Source organism: Benincasa hispida, chromosome 3 (genome assembly GCF_027475165.1).
Source record: "Benincasa hispida cultivar pf3 chromosome 3, pf3_genome.v1.1, whole genome shotgun sequence".
Classification (NCBI taxonomy): Eukaryota; Viridiplantae; Streptophyta; class Magnoliopsida; order Cucurbitales; family Cucurbitaceae; genus Benincasa; species Benincasa hispida.
In genome coordinates, this window is record NC_143480.1 from 34,047,511 (window position 1) to 34,067,859 (window position 20,349).

Genomic DNA, 20,349 nt, shown 5'->3' on the forward strand with positions numbered 1-20,349 from the left:
TGATATGTCAATGATTCCACTCACATTTCTCCCTGAATGTTCACGTTGTGAGATTCATGCTTGACCTCGTGGTGCCCTGGGAGCATCCCCTTTCGGATAGTGTTTGAAGGAGTCAATATCAAGGTGAACGAAGAGAGTGTTTATAGTAAATGGGTGAAGGGTATGTGTCAACACATCCTACGGTCTTCTTCATTGGTTCGCACCGTGAGATCATTCTTGCACTCCCTCGTGATGCCCTGGGAGCGTCTCCCCTTCGGATGGGTTTTGTGCAGTTGGTCAATATCAAGGTGAACTCTAGAAATGGATAGGGTCACTTTAGTTTTGCCCGAATCAGATTTTTCCCTTCGGATTGGTTGCTTGGGGCGGATCTTTAGGGCTTAAAATGATGGATCACGCTTATGGGAAATTGTTAAGTAAGTTAATGATTTCTTGGCCAAATCAATGATGGCTAGTCGTTATAAGAGCAAGAGTTGTTCTGGTATTAATGACTGGTTGAGAATGTCTCAATTCAGAGGAGGGATAAATTGACTACCCTTCGGTGGCTTTTGTCTCAAACCTTTGAAGCGTCATTACGAAACTAGATGCCACACGGGTTTCATGTTAGTTTTGCTAAATCGTATTGGATGTTATATGTTTTTCAATGGGTATTTGCTTAAAACTTAACATAGGTCAATGTGTTTTTGTTTTCAGTAAAATGTTTGATTTTTCGTTTAATGCCTCTAGTTTGACCGTTTCCATACGGTGGAAAGAGTCTTGTAAAACGTATTTCATGGTAAACGACCTCGAGTTTATCATGGTTGAGGAATGTCCTCAAGTCTCGATCCTTGATGCACTGCAAAGTGTTCGTAATGCATATGAGGTGTGGATGAAGGCTAATTCATTGGCCAGACTTCACATTTTGGCTAGCATACTTAATGCTTTGGCCAAAAGGGTTGAGAACACTGTCATTGCACGTGAGATCGTGGACTCGTTGCAAGAATTGTTTGGACGTCAGTTCTTACTTTTTGAGTACAAAGGGATGGATGACAATACTAGTAGTGTCAGTTCCCAAGTTAAACTCCAGGAAGAGAAAGCAAATGTTGCTGACTCTATTGAAGTTCATCGATGAGATATGTTCTCTGACATTGAACTTGGAGCTTATTTAGGATACGATACTAATCCCACTACTCTCCAAAAAAAGAGGATGTCTAAAGATAATAACTATGATTTATTGGTATTGGAGACATGTTTGGTGTACACCACAACAGAATGGTTTAGCAGAAAGGAGAAATCATTCAGTGATGAGTTATGCCTAGTTACTTCAGCCCTTTTGGGGATATACAGTGCAGTTTGTTGTATATATTCTGAACATGGTTCCCTCAAAAAGTATTTTAGAAACACCATATGAGTTGTGGAGAGAACTTAAAGGTAGTTTACGTCACTTCAGAATCTGAGGATGTCCAGCACACGTGTTAGTGCCAAATCTTAAGAAATTGGAACGACGTTCAAAAGTATGCCTATTTGTAGGATATCCTAAAGAAACAAAAGGTTGTTTATTTTATGATCCTCAAGAAGATAAAGTATTTGTATCAACAAATGTTACATTCTTAGAGGAAGATCACATAAGAAATCATCAACCTCACAGTAAACTAGTATTACATAAGATGTCTAGAAAATCTACAGATAAATCAACAAAAGTTGTTGATCAAACTGGTCCTCCAACAAAAGTTATTGGTCTGTCACATCCTTCTCATGAATTGAGAATGCCTCGACGTAGTGGGAGGGTTGTTCAATAGCCTGACCGCTATATGGGTTTAACAAAAACTCAAGTCATCATACCTGATGATGGCTTAAAGGATCCATTGACCTTTAAACAAGCAATGGAAAATGTAGATAGAGACCAATAGATAAAAGCCATGGCCCTAGAAATGGAGTCAATGTACTTCAATTCTACCTCGAAACTTGTAGATCAACTAGATGGGATGAAACCTATTGGTTGCAAGTGGATCTACAAAAGAAAGAGAGACCAAACTGGTAAGATGCATACTTATAAAGCCAGATTTGTGACAAAAGGTTTTACCCAAAGAGAGGGGGTAGACTTTGAAGAAACCTTCTCTTCTGTTGCCATGATTAAATATATTGGAATACATTTATCCATTGATTCTTTTTACGATTACGAAATATAGCAAATAGATGTCAAGAAAACCTTTTGAATGGTCATCTTGATGAAAGTATTTATATGTCTTAACTAGAATGGTTCATTGAATAGGGTCAAGAGCAAAAAGTTTGCAAGCTTAAAAGATCAATTTATGGATTAAAACAAACATCTTGATTCTGGAATATAAGATGACACTACGGTCAAATCTTATGGCTTTGAACAAATTGTTGATGAACCTTGTGTTTACAAGAAAATAGTCAACATAAGACTGTAGCATTCCTTGTACTTTATGTTGATGATATCCTACTCATTGAAAATGAGACAAGATTCCTTGCTGACAATAGATGGCTAGCGTCGCAATTTAAAATAAAATATTTAGGAAATACTCAATATATTCTTGGAATCCAAATTATTCGAAATCACGAGAATAGAACACTAGTGCTATCTCAAGCATCTTATATTGACAAAATGTTGCCAAGATATTATTAGGGTTGATGCCCTAAATCTCGTAGGGTCCTGTAGTTTGTAAACACTTATATGAACAAACACTTTGTGATTTATAATATATGATATTTTATTCACTTCAGTCTATACAATATTTGATATTTTAGTTGCATTAACCACAAACCAATAAACTAAGATCCATGGTTATCGTTGTAACTTAAACATGTATGTGGAGACATACAGGTGAATCATGTTTTAAGTGATAACCTAAATGGTCTGTAGTATATGGATAAGGAGAGATACCTTAACCTAGTGACACTACGAGCGTGGCCTGCTTTGTAGGTGTTATAAATGTTGTAAAGTATTACAAATGATCTGGTCATGATCATTCATGCATTAAACATGCGAGCGGAGATATTCTATACAAAGGAGTTTGTATAAGACTGGACCACGAAATGTTTAGTCTCGTTATATAACGCCGTTCATAATTGAGACTTTAATTTCACTAGGATGACCATAGGTAACATGACCTTATTCCTGAGTGAGTTGTGAACTCCTGCCTATAAGGGTGGTTCTTTGATTTGCATGGGTGCGAGTGGCCAGATCGCCGACTCAAACCTACCACTTTGGGGATTCATCTAATTGAGGAGCTGGGAACTCAGCTACACAAGACGAAATTCACTTTTTCCCTGAAGCAAGAATAAGTAGATAAATTAAGGGCTGATTCCAAAGCTTGAACAATGTGACATCACACCTTCTCTTGGCTCGAGAAGGGTTTAGTCATAATGGGACTATGATATATTGTTCATTAGAGGAATCTGTGGTACTTAAGGAGTTTGATGTAATTAACTGGGCAAAATGATAAACTGGCCCAACTGTACTTAAGAGCGATTTATGAAGGGTCATCGTACTATTGATTGGTTATATCCAATGGACACAGAAATATAACTGTAGTGCGAAGAATGCAGTTGTCGATCTTTAGTTGAGTGCTCAACAGTTAACGGATGGTGGATAATGTGATTAAAGAGTTTAGTCAGTTATTCACGTACCGTTGGAGCTTCAAGCTACAAGTCCATAAGGTCCCCTTGGTAGCTCAATAGATTCAAGTTGACAATCAGTTTTTGGGTTAATTTGAAATGTTCAAATTAATAAGAGGGAATTTGATTATATATAATATAATTGACATAATGTATTTGATACATTATTGTATGATTGGAGGAACTAATATTTTAATATGATTCAAATATAATTTCTATGAATAAGATTCATAGTTATCAAATTTAATATAAATAGGATTTATATTAAATGTCCTAATATAGAAAAAGAACTATGATTTATATATTGTATATGATACAATATTAAAACTATAGGTTATATAATATGATAAGTTAGTTATTGTATTTATTTAAAATTTATTAATTATATGATAATTAAATTTTTATTTTTCTCAATAACCACCCTTAGTGGGTGGTTATACAGTTTTTATGGCAAAGTGGAATAAAGATGAAAATTTGTTTTTCTAATTATTCAAAAAAACACGAGTTATCAAATTCACTTTCGAGTGACTACACGATAGGATCGAGTTTACTATACGATAGTTCTCTTATCTAAACGCCCGAGTATCGAGTCTATGCGATAGACTTCCATCTACTACACAATACTGTCATCGTCTACTCGATCGTCTTTCTCCTTCCCTCTAACCAAAATAAGCTAGAGCCCACCACGTCTGGATTCTCACACCGAGAATACCAAGGTAATCTAATGGTAGTGTCCGTATCTTTTCGAGGATCAAGTTGATACTCATTGCTGTTCGAGGGAGTTTGAGTTGCTCGTTGCGTTCGTGACTGATCGAGGGATATTCTTTCTTCAAAGGTATTGTCTCTCTAACCTTTGTATTTATTTCAAGAAGCATGCTGTAATTTATGATTTAATGAATAATCGGTTTAGTATGACTTTGAATGTATGACTTCTTTCACGATGGAGTTTGGACGATCCGCTTCTGCTCATTGGTCCTCTATATTTAAAGTTCCTTCAGATATAATATGCAAAATTTCAAAAAAGGTATGCTGCCTTTTAGACACAGAATTCATTTGTCTAAGGAACAGTATCCGAAGACACCTCAAGAAGTTGAGGAAATGAAAAAATTCCTTATGCATTAGTAATCAAGAGCTTAATGTGCGCTATGTTGTGTACATGTCCAGACATATGCTTTGCAGTCGGAATAGTCAGCAGGTTTCAGTCCAACCTTAGACATAGCCATTGGATTGCTGTTAAGAATATCCTCAAGTATCTTCAGAGAACAAGGGACTATATGCTCGTGTATGGTCCTAAGGATTTGATGCTTATAGGATACACTGATTCTTATTTTCAGACTGATATAGATTCTTGGAAATCTACTTCAGGTTCAGTATTCACTTTCAACGGAGGAGCTATAGTGTAGAGGAGTATCAAACAGAGTTGCATTGCTGACTCCACTATGGAAGCTGGATACATAGCTGCATGTGAAGCAACAAAAGAAGCAGTATGGCTCAGAAAATTCCTGACTGCTTTGGAAGTGGTTTCAAATATGCATATGTCAATCACCTTGTATTGTGATAATAATGGAATAGTTGTCAACTCAAAGGAACCAAGAATCCATAAACGTGGAAAATACATAGAGTGAAAGTACCATCTCATCAGGGAGATAGTGCACCGAGAAGACGTGATAGTCATGAAAATAGCCTCTGAAGATAATCTTGTTGATCCATTTATGAAGGCCCTTATGGCTAAAGTGTTCGAGGGTCACCTGGTAAGACTGGGACTACGAGCTTTATAAATCTAGTGCAAGTGGGAGAATGTCAAGGGAATATAGATGCTCTAGTTTATTGTATTTTCTCTTTTTTTCCTCAACACTGTAAATTTTAACTCACTGGAGTTTTAGTTCAAGTGGGGTTGTTGGGAATGTCCTAAAGCTCGTAGTTCGTATTTACTAGAATAAAAGTATTATTGAGACTTCACTCAATAAAAGTATTATTGAAATTGCATCTTGTTATAAATCCAATATAAGAACCCATGGCTATAGTATGAATACTTTAACTTTATGTAGAGACATAAAAGAGGATCAAGTTTTAGTTTATAGCCAAAAAGGTCTATAGGTATATGGACGAGATTAGATACCTCATCCTGAGGACATTATGGATGCGGCCCACTTTATATATTGATACAAACAATGTGATCCCAAAATCATTTATGTGGAGACATGCAAGTGGGGGCATCCTATGCAAAAGACATTTGCATAAGACCGGACCACGAAATAGTCACTTTTCTTTATAACAACCTTTTACTATTAAAACTGACTATTTTAAATTGATGACATAAAGTAATTCAATTTTAATCCTAAGTTAATTATGAACTCCTGTTTATCCAGGATTATCCTTTGATCTGCATAGATAAGAGCGGTTCAACATCACCGGTCAATTAGCCTCCCATTTTGGGGATAAAATCGGATAGATAGTTTGGGACATAGTCGTGCAAGATGGAATTCCCTTCTACCCATTTTAGGGTTAATAAATAGGTTGTTCCCTTAAGTATTAATTCCTGGTCTTAAACAAAAGGGGTCTCTATCCTCTCATGACCAAGAGGGATATGATTTATTAGTTGGACTATAAACCAATTGTTCAATAGAGTATTAGTGAGACTTAAGGAGCAAGATGTATTTACAAGGATAAAATGGTAATTTTGACCTAGTTGTAAATATGAACGACCTGTGAAGGATCGACTTACTGATTATGGCTAAATCAAGTAGACAAAAATATATCTACAGTGAGGAGAGTGCAACTATTGAGCTATAGTGGTATGTCTCGGTAGTTAACGAATATTGATTAATTCGATTTAAAAAATTTAGTCAATTAATCTCAAATTGTTGGAGCTCATGATCTGTAGGTCCATAAGGTCCCTCTACTAGCTCGTAAAAGATTAAACCTTGGATTAGAATATTGAGTGAATTTGAAATGTTCAAATTCAATTTTAGGATTTGGATAATTATATTCGATATAATTAACGTTTAAATTTATTGAAATTAAACGTATTTGGAGAGTTTGAGATATTTAAATAATGATTTGATATTGATTACATGAATAAGATTCATGTTTGAATTAGAGTGTTTTGTTAATTTAATTTTTTATATTAAATTATTATTTAATTAATTAAAGTTGTTTAATAATTAAACTAATTTCAAATTTTTAAAAGAAATTCAACTTTTAGAAATTGAATTTAAAAAATTATGTTTAATTTAATTTTAAATTAAATATAATTAGAAATTAGAAATTAAATAAAATTTGAAAAAATTGTTTGAATAGTGGATTTATCCCAAAATTCTTAATTTGAGTGGATTTCTCCATAAATCAACACCTATCCCACTAAATAAGTACTATTTGAAGTGCTTGCATGATCAATCTGAATATATACTTCATTTTCGTTCAGATTGGTTTCATGCACTCTGAATTTTGAGAAAATTTTGCATGCTCTCAAATCCTCTCCAAACTACTTCCAATTCCCTCTCAATTAAGAGTTCCACCACTCAATTCAAGGCTGGGATTAGTAAAGGAGATACTCTTGGTTCTACTGTAGAAATTGAAGGTCAATTTCGTAGAACTTATAAGGATTAAGTGGAATTTTACAAAGATAAAGAAGTTAGATCAAATTGAAGGTCAATTTCTTGGTTTTCTTCAAAAGGAGTTTTATGATCCTCTGATTATCAAGGGTAGATTTGATGACCAATAATGTGGAAACAACCATAGTATTCATGGCTAACATTATTACCATCGCCATCACCATACCAACCTTCATCTTCATCGATAGAGAAACATGTGATTTGTATTGTTGAAACTAAATTCTGACGAAGAAAATCTCACTTGACCTTTAAATTTGTAATACCAGTTGAAAAATAGCTAATTTGATGGAGAGTTGATAGAATTTTGAAGAAATTTCAAAACTCGAACTTGCTTTATACAAAGTTATAATGATGTATTTATAAGAACAATGAATGACTTAGAGTAGTTTTCCTTTTTGTTCTTGAGATTAAGATGTGTGTTTTCCTAATCATGAATAGATTAGGATAGCCTACCTAGTTTTTCTATTCTCTTTCCTAATCCTATACAAAAATAGGACCTGATTTAAACTTTTGGAAAAAACATATTTGGTTAGTCTCTTCAAAAGATTGGACTCATAGATTGAGTTTCTTATTTATAAACAAATTATCTCGCTAAAATCTAGCCTTAAAAAAATGACATTAATTATATAGTAGTAGACGAAAAATACTTGACGGCGATTCTACCTATTTTTTGCACCCAACCAGTTGTTTAATAAAATTTTACCACCTGAACAATAAACTGAAATCATGGTTCTTTATATTAACAACTTGAAAGTAGAATGATAAATAAAATAATGGCATGGTTCCATTTTTTGTCTCACAATATAACTTTGCTATGCATAGCCATAAACTAGTGTAATGGTTTCATTCATAAAAACTATTGCTTTGCATAACCATAAACTTAAAAATAATGGAAAAGATTTAAACACATGCAAAAGTAAAGAAGGGTGGCATAATAAGAATTAATGTGCATTTTCATGGAAAACAATCGTTATGCGAAGCGCATCCACGGGCCGTAGGACAAGCTCACATGGATAATCCAATAGATGTTAACATTTTTGTAGAGTAATTAATATTATTGAAGGCTTTTGATCTAACTTCCTTATCTTCTTCGGAAGGGAGTTTTATGATCCTTTGATTGTCAATAATAGATCCACTGACCAATAATGCGGAATCAACCATCATATTCATGGCAAACATTATTATCATCGCCATCACCGTACCAAACTTCATCTTCATTGATAGACTTGTGTTGTTGAAACTAAATGATGGGGAATAAAATCTCACTTGACCTTTAAATTTGTAATGTAGGAGAAAGAGGTGACTTGCAAAACAAAGAAAAATAGCTTTATCGGAGAATTTGTAAAATATTGAAAAATACTTCAAAACTTGAATTTATCTCATACGGAGTTATAATGATGTATTTATAAGAAAAATAACTTAGAATTTTCTTTTTCTCTTAAGATTAGGATATAGATTTTCTTAATAATGAATAAGTTAGGAATAGTCTCTACTTTCATCTTCCGCCTATAATAGACTCTATACAACTTCTTTGTTAATTTTCATTTTTTTTTTATAGAAATTTGTTGTAGCATTCCCTTCGAATTTTCTTTTTAATTTCTTCTTAGTGTTCCTTTTCCTTTCTGTTCTAGGTCTAGAAGAAGATATCACATCTTTCTTTTTTGTTTGATCGTCTTTTTTTAATTTTTTTTTTCCATTTTTCAACTTTATAAATACATCTGAAATGATTTAATGTATTATTGTATATGCTTTTGAAGTTACTTTTTTATACATGTAGTTTTACCTACTAATTCTCACATACTAATGACAGTGGAGAAGAAGACCTAACTTTTGAAGTTCAAGGTTCAAGTAATTTAGAGGTCGGTAACGTAATGGATAAAAGAGTGATTGACTACTTTTATGCTTTTGTTTTTTTTTTCTTTTCATTTTTTTTCATTTTTGTAAATGTACATCAATGAGTTTAGGGCCTTATAATAATTTTTACTATTTTTTTTACATACTTTTGTACTTTTTTCTATCTTTTTAAATTTATTGTCAGTACACACCAATTTATAAAATTTCAAAACAAAGTCTAAATTCAAGAAGAATCGTTGCAAATTAAGAGAGGTCGAGTTTTCAGAGAGATTTTAGAGCTTTTGTCGGCATAAAAAAATAATATATTTGTTTAAATTAAAATTTGAAAATTGAAATGAGGAGATAATCAAATAATCTTTTTTCAAATAAGAACGAATTATTACGAAATTTCATACAAAAATACAAAAAAAATAATATTGTGGTTTAAATTAAAGGTTGAAATTAAAAAGATAATCACATCATCTAAATCAATTAAAAATTTTAATATAGATTATCATGAAATAAAAAATAATAATACTTTGGTTCAAATTAAGAGAATAATCAAATCATCCAATCCAAAATAAATAGAGTAAAAAAATAAGAAAAATATTTTGGTTTGCATTCAAAGTTCAAAATTAAGAGGCTAAATAAATCATCCGATAAATTTTTTTCCAAGAACTATCACAAAATTTTATAATTAATTTTTTTAAAAAAAAAACCTTACTTAACACATGCGACACACGTATCAAATCCCTTGCATTGAGAAAACGACATAAGCTATAGTGGTGTGTCTCGGTAGTTAACAGATATTGATTAATTCGGTTTAAAGAGTTTAGCCACTTAATCTTAAATCATTGGAGCTCATGATTTGTAAGTACATAAAGTCTCTCTTGGATTAGTATATTGAGTGAATTTGAACCATTCATATTAATTTTGGGAATTCAATTTAAAGTAAATTTCAAATTAGGATTTGAATTTGAGTTGTTCAATTTCGAATTAGATTTTGGATAATTATGTTCGATATAATTAACGTTTAATTTATAAAATTAAACATAACTGGAGAGTTTAAAATATTTAAATACTGATTTAATTGTTAATTACATGAATATGATTCATATATGAATTAGGTGTTTAATGTAATATCTGATATTAAATTATCTTTTAATTAATTAATTAAATTTATTTAATTAATTAAAATAAATAAATTTCAAATTAAGAAATTCAATTTTGGAAATTGAATTTTGTTTAATTTAATTAAATTGAAATTTTGTTCAATTTAATTAAATTGAAATTTTTAATTTAATAAAATTTAAATTAATTTTTTTGTTAATTGACTTTTTAGAAAAATCAATTAAATTTGCAAATTGATTTTAGATAATGGAAATTTCCAAGATTTTTTAGTTGCTTGATGGATTCAACACAAGATAAACACCTAGCCTACTTCCATGTTGCATTTTGAAGTGTCAAGATGCTGATTGAGTTAGTGATTGCATGTGATTGTTGAATAAAATCTTCAATTTCTAAAATTGAAGAGGAAGCTCTTAGAAATTGAAGATTTGTATATCTCATATACATGTTTAAGTTTATATACAATAACCATATATCTTTATTTATTGGATATGAATAAATGCAAAATAAAATAACTCCTATTTTATTCATAATAATGTGTACAATGTTTAAAAACTACAAGACTCAGGGAGAATTAGGACACCAATCCCAACAATCTCCCACTTGTCTTAATGCCTCGGAGACTAATGTACAATACATGAAAAATACAAGTACAATACACAATAAACTAGGGCATATTCTATACCTCAGTATCATCTCCCACTTGCCCTAAACAATATGTCGCATGTCCTGTAGACCCAGACTCTCCAGATGATCCTCGAACACTTTAGTCGTGAGAGCCTTTGTAAATGGATCAGCGACGTTGTGCTCCGACACAATCTTCGTGACCATCACATCATCGTGATGCACAATCTCCCTGATCAAATGATATTTCCGTTCTATATGCTTGCCTCTACGATAACTCTGAGGTTCCTTAGAATTTTCCACATCCTTGTTGTTATCACAATAGAGTGTGATCGGCAAAGACATATTTGGAACAACTTCCAAATCTGTAAGGAATTTTCTCAACCAAACAGCCTCTTTAGCTACTTCACAAGCGGCTACGTATTCGGCTTCCATAGTGGAGTCTGTGATGCATCCTTACTTGATGCTTCGCCATACTACAGCTCCTCCATTTAGAGTGAATACTGACCTTGATGTCGATTTTCGAGAATCTCTATCAGTCTGAAAGTCAAAGTATGTGTATCTTGTAAAGATCGGATCTTTATCTCCATACACGAGCATGTAGTCCCTCGTTCTCCGAAGATACTTGAGGATCGTTTTGACTGTCGTCCAGTGATCTAATCCTAGATTGGATTGATAACGACTGACAATCCCTACTGCATAGCAAATGTTAGGTCTAGTACACAGCATTGCATACATTAAGCTTCCAACAGCTGAAGCATAGAGAATCCATCTCATTTCCTCAACCTCTTGAGGTGTCTTAGGACATTGATCCTTAGACAATACTATTCCATGCCTGAAGGGTAATAAACCCCTTTTGGAATCCTGCATCTTGTACCTGATCAACATTTAAACGATGTACGATGCCTGAGACAAGGCTAACCTCTTGTTCTTACGATCCCGAATGATCTGGATCCCTAGAACATACTACCCTTTCCCAAATCTTTCATTTGGAATTGGACGGCTAGCCACTTGTTAATGTCAGTCAGAAACCCTGCATCATTCTCAACGAGTAGGATATCATCCACATACAATACCAGGAAAGCTACTGAGTTGTTGATAATCTTTTTGTAAACACAAGGCTCATCAATTTTCTGATCAAAGTCGAACGATCTGACCACACTGTCAAATCTAATGTTCCATGACCTAGAGGCTTGTTTCAGCCTATAAAAAGACCTATTAAGCTTGCAAACTCTTTGCTCTTGATCTTGAACTATGAACCCCTCTGGTTGAGCCATGTAGATGGTCTCCTCAAGATTACCATTAAGAAAGACAGTTTTGACATCCATTTGCTATATCTTATAATCATAAAATGTGGCTATGGACAGGAGTATCCTGATAGACTTCAACATGACAACAGGTGAGAAAGTTTCATCATAGTCCACTCCCTCGACCTGGGTATAACCCTTTGCCACGAGTCTAGCCTTAAAGGTTTGCACCTTTCCATCTACACCTTGTTTTCGCTTGTAGATCCACTTACACCCTATAGGTCTTACACCATCAGGCTGATCCACAAGTTCCCAGAAGTTATTGAAGTAGATAGACTCCATTTCCTAGTTCATGGCCTTAATCCACCATCTTTGTCAACATCCTCCATTTCTTGCTTATAAGACAATGGATCTTCGACCCCAGCATCAGAAATGATGTTTTGGGCTTCAGTCAAACCTATGTAGCATTTTGGTGGGTTCATAACCCTCCTATTACGTCGAGAAAATCTCAACTCTTGAGATGGTTGACTAGATGAATCAACCTTAACAACTCTTGTTGATCTATCGGTTTGTTCAACAACCCTTATTGAACCCTCAGTAGTCTCACTAGAAATCTCATATAAAACAAGTTTTCTTCGTGGTTTATGATCCCAGATGTGGTCTTCTTCCAAGAAGATAGCATTTGTTGACACAAACACTTTGTTCTCACTCGGATCATAAAAGTATCCACCCCTCGTTTCCCTGGGGTAGTCTACAAAGAGGCAAACTTTCGAACGCGGTTCTAACTTCTTCGGGTTAGTCACTAGCATGTGGGTCGGACACTCCCAAATCCTAAAGTGGCGTAAACTACCTTTGACCTCTCCATAACTTAAAAGGTGTTTCAGAAACACTTTTTGAGGGAACATTGTTCATAATGTAACATGCACTCTCCACTGCAAGTCCCCAAAACGAGTCTGGAAGATGAGTATAACTCATCATAGACCAAACTATGTCCAACAATGTTTTGTTTCTCCTTTCAGATACACCATTCTACTGAGGTGTACCTAGGTGCCAAGAGTTGAGACGTAATTCCATGTTCTATCATATAGTTTTAGAATTGGAGGTCTATATACTCTCCACCACGATCAGATCGTAGTGTTTTTATCTTCTTACCTAACAAGTTTTCAACTTCAGCCTTATAGTCCTTGAACTTGTCAAGGGCTTCAGACTTACATTGCATTAGGTAGAGATACCCGTACCTTGAATAATCATGTATGAAAGAGATTATTCATACCCACCTCGAGCCCTAACACTCATCGAACCACAGAGGTCTAAATGTATAAGCTCCAAGGTTTCCTCGGCTCTATAACCTTTTCCAGTAAAAGGTTGTTGGTCATCTTGCCTTTGAGGCATGATTCACACACTGGCAAGGAGTTTTCTTCTAAACTCTTTAGAAGTCCACATTTCACCAACTGCTCAATCCTATTGAGATTGATGTGACCTAAATTTAGATGCCAAAGATGGGTGTTTTCCTTAGGAGAAACCTTTGGTCTTTTAGTTGTTGTCGTCGTACTGAACATTTTAGTATTAAACAAGGCTTTTATGACTAACGGTCTTAGTACATACAAGTTATTTTTCATTGTACCAAAACCAATCTCCATTCCATTCTTGAAAATAAACACTTTTCTCTTAGAAAAGAAGACGACATAACCTTGGTCAACGAGACAAGAAACCAAGATTAAGTTCCTCTTAACATGAGGAACTACAAAAACATTATCCAATAACAAACAATCTTTCTTGTCCAAAAATAGCTTCAGCCTGCCTACAGCAATAGCTGAAAGAACCTCACCAGTACCGACTCGAAGAGTCAACTCTCCCTGTGACAACGTTGATAAGAGGAACTGGCGTGGTTAGTAGCACCCAAATCAAGGATCCAGGCAAAATCATCATTCTCTACCAAACACGTCTCCAAGACCAATAAATCATATTTACTATCTTTAGACTTCCTCCTCTTTTGGAAAGTAGTGGGATCAGTATCAGAACCTAAATAAGCTCCAAGTTTTGTTTCAGAGAACACTTCTCGTCGATGAACTATAACAGAGTCAGCAACACTTGCTTTCTCTTCCTAGAGGTTATCTTGGGAACTGACACTACTAGTTTCTTTGTCATCCATCCCTTTTATGCTTAAAAGGTAAGAACTAATTTTCAAACAATTCATGCAACAAGTCCATGATCTCACGTGCAATGACTATGTTCTCAACCTTTTTGGCCAAAGCATCAGGTATGTTAGCTAAAATGTGAAGTCGGGTCACTGAATTAGCCTTCATCCACACCTTATATTCATTACGAACACTTCGCGGTGCATCTAAGGTCAGGACTTGAGGACAGTCCTCGACCATGATGAACTCGAGGCCGTTCACCACGAATATGTTTTAACGGACTCTTTCCACTTTATGAAATCAATCAAACTAGAGGCATTTAACGGAAAATCAAACATGTTGCTAAAAAAGAAACACATTTACCTACGTTAGGTTTTAAGCAAAAACTCGTTAAAAAACAAACAACATCCAATATGGTTTAGTAAAACTGAAATAAACCCCATGTGACATCTAGTTTCGCAATGACGCTTCAAAGGTTTAAGACAAAATTCGCCGAACGGTGGTCAATTTATCCCTCCTCTGAATTGAGACATTCTCAACCAGCCATTAATACTAGAACAACTCTTGTTCCTATAACAACTAGCCATCATTGATGTGGTCAAGAAATCATTAACTTACTTAAAAATTTTCCGTAAGTGTGACCCATCATTTTAGGCCCTAGAATTCTGTCCCAAACAGCCAATCCGAAGGGAAAAAATCCGATTGGGGAAAAACTAAAGTGACCCTATCCATTTCTGGAGTTTACCTTGATATTGACCAACTGCACAAAACCTATCCGAATGGGGACGCTCTCAAGGCCCACGAGGGAGTTCAAGAATGATCTCACGGTGCGAACCAATGAAGGAGACCGCAGGACGTGTTGACACACACCCTTCACCCACTTACTATAAATACTCTCTCCCACCTTGATATTGACTCATGCAAACACCATCCGAAAGGAGATGCTCCTGGGATACCACGAGGCCAAGCATGAATCTCACGGCGTGAACATTCAGGGAGAAATGTGAATGGAATCATTGACAGATCATATATATCTCTTCCTTCCACGGAGTATTTTATAACCTAGGGTTTAGTTTACTTAGAAAAAATACGGCTAAGGATTTTAACTAAGTAACTGTTTATGTTTGACCAAGAGCAACTTTTGCCTTGGGAAGTTTAACAACTTTTGATCATCATCCATTAAACTCTTTAACAGAGTCTTTGATCAATTGTCGCATGCTTGTAGAAAATCTATCTAATTCACCTTTCCAGGTAGGTTCCCAGGTAGGGGTGTTCCGTTTTCGTCAGCTTAAGTACCCCAACCTAAACAGAACTCGCCTTAGACAAAATGTCCCTTATAGATAGATTTAATACAAATTTAATCTTTTATGTCAATCAATTTAATCCTATTAAACCGATTTAAACAGATTAAACTTAGATATCTAATCTCATTAGAACCTTGAACTTAGGTCTATCTCAATCCAATTTTAAAACCCTTTTAAAACATGAGTTCACCTTAAATCCACATGCAATTCTTTCTTATTGATTTTAGTTCTAATTTCCATTATAACGCTTATAACAGAAATAACCAAAATCATCCACAACGCGAAGTAAACACATACAAGGCATTCATAACTACTACAAATTAGCCTAAGTGTCATGCTCCATGCATGGTTCATTCATTGCTACTTTTATGTAACACTTATACAACCAAGTACACATGCTTCCATTCACCCTTATACTATAACTCTTATGATATAAAGATGATGCATGAATATGTTTACTTGCATAAATATAACGCTTATATTTCATGATACATGTACATGCTCTCTTGTAATTTCATCATGCAAAAAACTATATTATAACACTTATAATATATGATACATGAATAATAGCACAACATAAAGTGGGTTTTAAATCTATGTCATACACTATGGCATAGAAACAACATAAATCACATGTATATTAAATAAATGTTGATGTACCGAGATAATTAGTCTCAAAATCCTCAAAAGTAAAGCTAACTATTACAAATAGCAAAGAGTCTCCAGTTCAAACAGGCGAACTAGGTCTTGAACCGTCCGGTCGAAGTCCGCGTCTCCTTGATCGTGTACCAAATCCCTTGTGATCGCCCACACGAAAGAGTAATTGCTTGATTCAATCGTTTACCGACGCTTCCTGAGCTAAACGATCGTTTAGCAACGATCGTGTACCTTGACCATGCGATGAAGCATAAAGCATGCGATCGTGTAGCACACAACGTACAACGCAAGCCTTAAACGATCATCTAAACAACAACGATGCGATGAAGTATAATCGTCTAAAGAAATCGTTGAGCAAACTCGAGGTATCGCATACCGAGTGATCGTGTAATCAGTGATTATGTGCTGAGCATGCTAGCTACACAATCGTTTAGTGCGCGCGCCTTTTATTAAACGATGAGCATCAAATACTCTATATGCGATCGTTTACCTCCAGCATCCACGCGATCGAGCAACCAACGATACATGATAAAGCAAACACTTTACCCTATGCTAAACAATCATTTAGTAAATACTACACGATCGGGCAGAACTTTTCTACACGATTGTTTAGTAAAAACTCAACTATCATTTACCTAAGGCTACACGATATGACCAACCTTTCATCTTCTTCCTCGATGAGAACCACATCTCCATGCTTCAAAACTTCATCACGAACGACTCAACAAACTCAAACACTTTGAATTATAGACTTGATTGCTTGTTAATTATGTCCAAAAACGCAGGGGCCCTTATAAATTAACACTTTGTAATTTTTAAAGAAAGCTTGAAACAAAGGCAATTAACCCATAAGCATTCATCAATATCCATCCACAAGCGCATTTAACACTTAAACGCAATGCAGATAACCCACCACGACTGTCAAAGAAGTTCAAAACATAAGCGAAATTTGGAATATCATAGCAACCTGGCTCTGATACTAATTGAAGGAAACCAGACATGAAGATATCTATGAGTAGCAGAAGGATCATTCCAAATTTTATTCGAAATTGAACACAAACATTCACAGTCTTAAAACTGAAACTCACAGGCCATGCATAAAACGAAATTACAGCATGCTTACAAAGAATATCAAGAGATAGAGTATGCGTACCTTTGAAGAACCATTCTTTAAACTCCCTTGATCAAACTTCAAATGTCCAAGAACAGCAACCTAGCCCTCGAATGCAACGACCAGTGCAACACCATCACCAGCACGAACACAACAAACACAACGATCACGAACCAAACGAATGGCCTCCAGAACCTCGAAATCAATCGAGTTGAGTTAGGACATCACCACAATGGTTACCTTGGTATTCTTGGTGTGAGAATCCAGGAGTTGTGGGCTCTGTATGATCTTGGTTAGAGGAAGAGACAGGAGAACAACAATCGTGTAGATGATTGAGCAAGTGGGAAATAAGAAATGTCTATCGTATAGACGAAATACTCAATCGTGTAGAAGTTGGCAGCCTATCGTATAAACAAAACCACGCGATCGTTTAGCTACGATCAGCTAAATGAACTATCGTATAGTTTAAGTCCACGATCGTTTAGTCTCTCTATTGCTATCGCTTAGTGAAACACTTTCACTTGATAGCTTCTCTGTGAGTTATTTCCAAAAGTAGTAAAAAATCTATAAATAGGAAAACATTTTTCCTTTTATCTCACGGTACCATAAAAACCATCAATAACCTCCCACTCAATTGGTTATTAGAGAAAAAGAGATAATTATCAAATAATTAATATTATTATAAATAAATATGATAACCAACTTACCATATTATATTTATAACCTATAGTTTTAATATTTCATCTCATGAAACCTATAAACCATAATTCTTTTTCTATTTTATGATACTTAATGTAAATCATATTTATATTAATCTTCCACTTGATGTATCTCATACCAATTATATCATATATAATTGAATTTCCTCTTGTTAATTTCAATATTTCAAATCAACCCCAAGAACTGATTCTCAACTTGAATCCATTGAGCTACTAAGGGGACCTTATGGACCTGTAGTTTAAAGCTCCAACGGTACGTGAATGTCTGACTAAACTCTTCAGTCACAAGTCCACCATCCGTTAACTGTTGAGCACTCCACTAAATACCGACAGTTGTACTCTCCTTACTACATATGTATTTTTTGCCCATATCAATCGATCAACGGTGCGATAACCCTTCACATATCGCTCGTAAGTACAGCTGGACCAATCTACCGTTTTGCCCCTGTATTTACATCTAACTTCTTAAGTACCATTGATCCCTCTAATGAATATAAGTCATATTCCTACTATGACTGAGTCCTCTCTTCCAAAGAGAGATTGTGGTCACTATGTTCAAGACCCGAAATCAGCTCTTAAAGGAGCAATCTACCTACTTACCCCTGCTTCGGGGAAGAAGTGAATTTTGTCTTGTGTAACTAAGTTCTCGGCTCCTCAATCAGACAAATCTCCAAAAAGGTGAGATTGTTGAGTTGGCAATCTGGCCACTCTCACCCATACTAATCAAAGGACCACCCTCGAAGGCAGGAGTTCACAAAACACTCAGGATTAAGGTCATGTCACCTATGGTTGTTTAGATGAGATGTAAGTCTCAAGTATCAACGGCATTATATAAAGAAACGAATCATCTCGTGGTCCGGTCTTATACAAACTCTTTGTATTAGACGCCCCGCTCACATGTCCTCACATGAATGTTCAGGATCAAACCATCTGTAATAGTTTACAACACTTGTAAACCTTTACAAAGTGGGTCGTATCCATAGTGTCACCAGGATAAGATATCCCTCCTATATCCTTATACTACAGACCTTTTTAGGTTATCGTTTACGGCATGATCCACTTGTATGTCTCATATACATGTTTAAGTTTACATACAATAACCACAGATCTTTGTTTATTGGATATGAGTAAATACAAAATAAAATAACTCTTATTTTATTCATAACAATGTGTACAATGTTTATAAACTATGAAACTCCAGGAGAATCAGGACACCAATCTCAATAAAAAGTACATTAGTTTGGAACTAAAATTATGATATAGCTTAGTAATAGTAGTAATAGTTCCAAAATTGTATGTAGAGAATATACTTTTACTAATGTACTTTTTAATTTTAGTTCCAAATAATGTACTTTAGATTTTAGTTCCAAACGCCCCCTCAATTTCATCCAATTTGCACTCTAAATTTAGATAAAAGATTCAATCTTAACGATAAACATTAAAAAGTATTGCAAGCTACTATTACTACTATTACTAAGCTATACCATACAATTTTGTATGCATTTAAAATTTGCGTAAATTAAAAAAAAATCACTCATGAATAAATGTTTCAGAAGCCAATTTTTGTAATCTACGGTATAATGGACCTCCAAGAAGTAGTAACCATACTAAAGGTGTTCACAACTACCCGACGTCAATTATTGCTAATACTAGAGTTGTTAACGACCATAGGAGTATAGAATACTCGCCACATCACACTAGACATAATATTAGGCAATTAGCATACTTTCGGCTAATCTATGAGTCTGATTTAAGTTATCGTGAAAGCACGTGAATGGATAGAAGATGTTTTTTCATTTTATATACTTTACTAAGGACAACTGGCAGATTAGTAGGAACAGAAGTTGTAGATGTTGAGGAGTGGTCGCCATGTTCCTACATATCTTAGCCCATGATGTTAAGAATAGAGTAGTTCGTAGACAGTTCGTTAGGTCAAGTAAAACATTTTTTAGGCATTTCAACACCGTTTTACAACTACATGAAGTACTGTTGAAAAAACTCTTGCCAATCACAACCTCCTATACAGATCTGAGATGGAGATGGTTTGAAGTATAGTGAAACTAAACAAATATTGGTGCACTGTCCATGTCTAGTTTAGATAACTTATGTATATGAATATTTCATACGTTGTGTTCGCACAAGATTGTCTAGGTGCATTAGATGGTACATATATAAAGGTCAATGTGAGTGCCACTGATCGACCAAGGTACAGGACGAGGAAGGGTGAAATCGCCACGAATGTTCTTGGTGTTTGCGACATGAATGGCGATTTCGTGTTTTTCTTACCTCGGTGGGAAGGTTCTGCAGCTGATTCTCGTGTTCTTAGAGATGCAATATCACAACCTAACGAATTGAA